The sequence below is a fragment of the Triticum aestivum genome, chromosome 3D, assembly GCF_018294505.1.
Source record: "Triticum aestivum cultivar Chinese Spring chromosome 3D, IWGSC CS RefSeq v2.1, whole genome shotgun sequence".
NCBI lineage: Eukaryota > Viridiplantae > Streptophyta > Magnoliopsida > Poales > Poaceae > Triticum > Triticum aestivum.
In genome coordinates, this window is record NC_057802.1 from 16,589,076 (window position 1) to 16,595,383 (window position 6,308).

At 45.3% G+C, this 6,308-nt stretch overlaps 1 non-coding gene across 1 annotated transcript; it reads right to left on the reverse strand.

The window, feature by feature from the left end:
- Positions 1-981: 981 nt before the first annotated feature.
- LOC123081134 (U6 spliceosomal RNA) lies at positions 982-1,083 on the reverse strand. Its single transcript, XR_006438647.1, has one exon. It is a non-coding gene; the product is annotated as a U6 spliceosomal RNA (small nuclear RNA).
- Between the last annotated feature and the right edge of the window lie 5,225 nt (positions 1,084-6,308).

Genomic DNA, 6,308 nt, shown 5'->3' on the forward strand with positions numbered 1-6,308 from the left:
TTAGCTTGGTAAGAAGCACCTGACTAAAAACACCCTCGGTGTCTTTGTCAAGTTCAACTACCCCGCTGTGAGCTGGAAAGGAGTGTTCAGGATCAAGGAAGCTCTGGTCATGAATTCCTCCATCTTTATTCGAACTGCGTCCTTGAGAAGAATCAACCATGTCCTCAAGAGCCCCAGTATCAAGTTCCAGATCTTTGATCTATTTTTTGCTGGCCTCTAGATTCTGCACGTTCTTGGTGTTCATAGCAATTTCCAGCATAGTCCTATCTCCTACATCAACTCTGTTACTCTTCCTCGGGGCCAGCACCGGGCCCCATTTCTGCTTTGCAGGGACCATGTTGCTTAAGTGAGCATCTGTGGCAGGAGTGTGATGTGTTTGCGGGCGTTAGGAGGGAAATTGCAAATTAAAGAAACACTTGCCTAATTTCTGAAATCCTAACACTAGCTGAGGCTTCTGGCTTTACCTAATGGCACATTTCGGGGTTCCGCACAGCCCACCTTTACGGACGAAGACGCTAAAGGCATCCGTTGCCATTCACGTCGCCGTCACCTTCCTCAAGTCCGGCGTGGCACCGCCACCCTTTCCCGGTCCTTGTCTGCCTCGGGACCATGCGCATGCAACGCGATCGGTGTCGTTCGAGGGAGCAGCGTGCGGCGCTAATTCGCTGCACGCTCCTCCGGCGAACGGGGCCGCCGTGCGGTCGCTGGAGCGGAGGAATCGAGGAGGAGGAAAGAGAAATGGCAGGGGTTTTCCTTCTCCTGCCAGCGGCGGTTGCTCCGCTCAGGAAAGATCTGAACCGTCCGTTTCGATCGGGCGGCTCGAAGCTGCAGAAGAACAGTGGGGTTCGGGGTGCTCAGTAGGCCGTTTTCGGCTGCGGGCTTCGGTGCTTTTCTTTTTGATGAAGAGTGGGCTTCGGTGCTCTTTGCGAGTCGTCCTGGTGGCCCGGACCATTACACGACTGTTACCTAGTATGTGAACTGTTACGGAGCCGGAATCCAGCGCTTGTGTGTGTCATCCATGCGCAGGTGCCATGCTAATCTTCTCTGTATCGTTTCAATTTTATCGGATGTCCCCGAAGGGACGCCGGAATCCAGCGCTGTAGCGAACCGGGCGCTGTAGCTTTTTTTAGCAACGGTATCCTTTATTAAAAGTTTAAGTTCATAGAAATACAAATACAAATAGAATCAGGCAAAGTAGAAAGCCAAACATAACGCCCGGAAGAAAGAGAAGAGGAGCTGCGCTAATGTTTTAGTATCTCCTAGTACAACATAGCAACATACTGACAGGGTGCTTCAGCATCAATATTTGCCACCACTAGTACACAATCCAAGGCCACACAAAGGGACTGAAGGTGTAAGTTAGATTGCATTACGAGTGCCTCATTGCAGGCATGAACTTCGAGTATTGCCATGGCACTGATCTGCTGTAGCATCTACTTTTTATAAAGAAATGAACTTTTTTTCAAACAAGAACATTTTTTTCAAACAGAAACGCTTTTTAGAATTTGAATGTTTTTAAAATACACAAAAAAAATCTCAATTTTAAACGATTTAAAAAATTTAGAACATTTTTAAATTCTGTAAAAAAAATGACGTGTAGAAATTTTCAAAACTTTTGAACTTTTTTTCAGAATATGAACTTCTTTTGAAACACGAACATTTTTCAATGCGAATAATTTTTGAGAACACAAACATTTAATAGAAAACAATAAAAAACATAAAAATAGAATAGTTGCCTCAAAAAACTTCTAGCAGGTTCCCAAAACCAGCAAAACCAGGGCTGGTACCTTCAAGAGGTTTCTCAAAACCAGATTTGCTATAGAACATAGCTCCATGTAACGAGCCGTCCCATGATGGCGTCGTTCGCCAGCTGCATGTGCGTTTCGAAGACAATGTGATGCATTTGTATGAGTGACACTGATGTATGCGGGCCGTGTGATGGCGAAGACTCCTAAAGACACTTGCCCATTGAGGCCAAGTTCGGTTCACGGGATTTGCTGCTGTTCCAAAGGAAATTTAGCTTTCACAGGTTTTCTTTCCTTTTAGTTGTTCGATTCAAAGGAAAGCTACTCAACATCCCACAGAAAAAGATCGTTGGGGCATGCACATTTCACGGGATTGAACAAATCCACATGGAGCTCGTTTTTGGGCGGAGTCCCGAAGCAGAACAGAGGAATGGTACTGTTGGACAGAATAAAATATTCAATCATGTGGCCATCCATGTGTAGCGATCCGACCTTAAACGGTCAAATCTCTGTGCTTAAGTGTCATCCCTGAATCGGTAATGCTGACACACACAGTACTCGAAGGATTTATAACAGAGTTCAATCACACACTTATTACATCGAATATCTCAAAAGAGGACCTATTACAATAATATGGCTTAAGGCTATCTAAATAAGATAACATCGGAAGCTTCAAAGGTAAATGAGTCCATCAACTCCAACGGCGTAGCTGAGTGCACGACAACGACCTAGCGCACCTTACTCTTCGTCTGAAAAGTCTGCAACATAATACGTTGCAGCCCGAAACGGGTCAGCACATGGAATATGCTCGCAAAATAACACTATAGAGCAATGAACAGGATAACATCTATCACTATATGCATATATGGCTGGTGGAGGCTCTATGGTTATCAAATTTTTTTACGTAAAGCCAATTTTTCCCTACATCAAAGAAATATTTTTTATTTAACTACAAAGTTTGTTGAAAACATTGAGAAGGTTCCTCCAACTCAATACCAATTAATAACTCATCAACCCAATAAATTAATTAATAGAATGACGAGATCAAATCAATAATTCAAGTACCAGATACTCAAGATGTCCATAACCGGGGACACGGCTAGCCATGATTAGTTTGTACACTCTGCAGAGGTTTGCCCACTTTTCCCCACAAGACTCGATCTCCTTCGTTGGATGTCTCGCACTACATGATGTTTGAGAAACGGATGACCGAGACACAGTCTTTCAGAAGCATTAACTCTTTACTCTGGGTAGACAGTACCACCTACATCCCCTACATCTGCTAGTCTACCACTGAAAGAGGTCACACAACATACTCAACTATGAGAGAGCCCATAATGGCTTGTGGCTGCACACGGAAGTTTCCAGCATGAATAATCTTATGATCCCTTTGAGCCTGGGTGGCAAACCGTAGGATGATCACACGGGTACTCCGGGATATCCCAGGACAACGCTGGATTGCTCCAGGTGCCCAGACAACCACTGGGTGCTCCAGGGTGCCTCAACCAATCCACCCAGATGTGTATTAAAGTAGCCACCTTAAGTTTCACCATTAATTAAAATTCTCACATCTGTCATGGATTCACTCTATCATAAACAAACAATAAGATACATAAGCACTCAAGCATAGATGCAAGGATAAAACTTCAGAAGAAAAGATCCAAACTGAGAGTTCAACTGAAGAACTTCGATTTGCAAAAAGAATCAATCAAATCGGAGCTACGAAACTCAAACTACGATCAAAAGAAGTTCGAATTCAAATCTGCTTGAAACCAAATTTTAGTTTGTCAAAACCGTGTTCAAGTTGGTTAACTGGAAAGAGGGGTCCGAGACGAAGGTTTTGGCGTTGCTTTCACTGGATTTGGATAAACGAGCAAAAAGTTGCGAGGGTTTGAAGATCAGGGGCTAATCTGTGATAAAAGTAATCACGGATAGGTCCCTGGCTGGAAATAAAAAGAAAAAAAGAAAAAACCTATCGAACGAACGTTCGCTATCAGGGGCAAATGAGCGAAAACGTTCGCTAACAGTGACATTCGAGTGAACGCTCGCTAATTAGCGAACTCGAAATAAAACCAATCTAAACCGATCTAACGGAAAAACAAAAAAAAAATCGGGCGACGGTTCGGCGGTTTTACCGGTTCGCAGAGAAAAACCGGCGGCGGCGAATCAGATCGGATCGGCGGCGGCGGCGTGGGCAGCGGCGGAAAACGCGGGCGGCGGCGGCGCGGCACGCGGCGCGCTATACGGCGGCGGCGACTCGATGGGGAGGAGGGGCCAGGCCTCGGCCCTACTTAAAGAGGTCGGGGGGGCTTGGAGGAGGGGGCAAGGCGGCGGGGAGGCGTGGCCGAGCTGGACTCGGCGGCGGCGGCGAGCGGGAGTCCGTCCCGGGGACGGGGACGAGGCGGTGGCGGCTGAGCCGCGGCCTGGTGCTAGCTGGGCCGGCCCAGTTCGGCCGCGAACTGTTTTTTTTTTAAACTCGCGCGAAGAAAATTCTCATAAAATATAAAAAATTCTAAAAATGCCAAAAACAATTTTCGCCGTCCAAATAAAATATTTAGAACAAAGTGAACATTTTTCTGGCCTAAAAATGCATATTTTTCTAATTCAAATAAAATACAAATTAAAATATTTATCTGATTTGAAAATTTCTCCTCCAATATTCCTCTCATTTGAAGAAGTCATATTATCTTCTCTCTTTTATTTTAAATATTGGAAATAATTGGAGAAAAATATTAAAACCAAATTCATCCTCTTTTCAAATTTGAGAAAAATTCAAATATGAAAATAAATGAAATCTCCAACTCTCTCCTTGGGTCCTTGAGTTGCTTAAGATTTCTAGGATCACAACCAAATGCAAATAAAATATGATATGCATATGATGACCTATGTATAACATCCAAATTGAAAATTGGGATGTTACAAACCTACCCCCCTTAAGATGAATCTCGCCCTCAAGATTCGGGTTGGCTAGAAAATAGGTGTGGGTGGTCTTTCCGTAGGTCTTCTTCTCTTTCCCAGGTGGCTTCATCCTCGGTATGGTGGCTCCACTGAACTTTGCAAAACTTGATAACTTTGCTACCGGTAACTCGGCTGGCAAACTCAAGAATCTTGACGGGTTTCTCCTCGTAGGTCAGATCACTTTCCAGCTGAATTGCTTCCAGGGGCACTGTATCTCTTAGAGGAATATAGGCCATCTCAGCATGGCACTTCTTCAACTCGGAAACGTGAAACACATCGTGAACTCCTGACAAACCTTCAGGTAACTCCAACTTGTAGGCAACTTCTCACATACGTTCCAAAACTTGATATGGTCCTACAAATCTCGGGGCTAACTTTCCCTTAACTCCAAAGCGTTTAACTCCTCGCAGAGGTGACACATGAAGATATGCTCTGTCTCCGATTTCATAGACTACCTCCTTGCGTTTGGTGTCGGCATAACTCTTCTGCTTGGACTGAGCTACCTTCAGTCTATCTCGAATCAACTTAACCTTCTCTTCAGACTCTTTGATCAAATCTGGTCCAAACAACTGACGGTCTCCGACTTCATCCCACATTAACGGTGTCCTGCACCTTCTTCCATACAAAGCTTCAAAAGGTGCCATCTTCAATCTAGCCTGATAACTATTGTTGTAGGAGACCAGTTTAACTCCGCGTAAGACCAGTTTAACTCCATGATTAGTTTGTACACTCTGCAGAGGTTTGTGCACTTTTCCCCACAAGACTCGATCTCCTCTGTTGGATTTCTCGCACTACATGATGTTTGAGAAACGGATGACTGAGACAGAGTCTTTCGGAAGCATTAACTCTTTACTATGGGTAGATGTCGGTGTCAAAACCGGCGGATCTCGGGTAGGGGGTCCCGAACTGTGCGTCTAAGGCGGATGGTAACAGGAGGCGGGGGACACAATGTTTACCCAGGTTCGGGCCCTCTCGATGGAGGTAATACCCTACTTCCTGCTTGATTGATCTTGATGATATGAGTATTACAAGAGTTGATCTACCACGAGATCGTAGAGGCTAAACCCTAGAAGCTAGCCGATGATTATGATCGTTGTTGTCCTACAGACTAAACCCTCCGGTTTATATAGACACCGGAGGGGGCTAGGGTTACACAAAGTCGGTTACAAGGGAGGAGATCTACAGATCCGTATTGCCAAGCTTGCCTTCCACGCCAAGGAGAGTCCCATCCAGACACGAGACGAAGTCTTTAATCTTGTATCTTCATAGTCCAACAGTCCGGCCAAAGGATATAGTCCGGCTGTCCGAGGACCCCCTAATCCGGGACTCCCTCAGTAGCCCCCGAACCAGGCTTCAATGACGATGAGTCCGGCGCGCAGATTGTCTTCGGCATTGCAAGGCGGGTTCTTGTCCAAATTCTGAGTACCTCTTAAGTAGTGTCCGGCTTCCCATGAATGTTGCACTCCTCGGCTTCTGCGCCTAATAATGGCTATCCTCCACGTGTCGAGCGAATGCGAGAAGTCGGGGCATTTTTACATTTGCCACCCTAACCATGTAAGTAAATCGTCTATTTAAAGAGACGGGGATCCTCCGATCCAGATCACA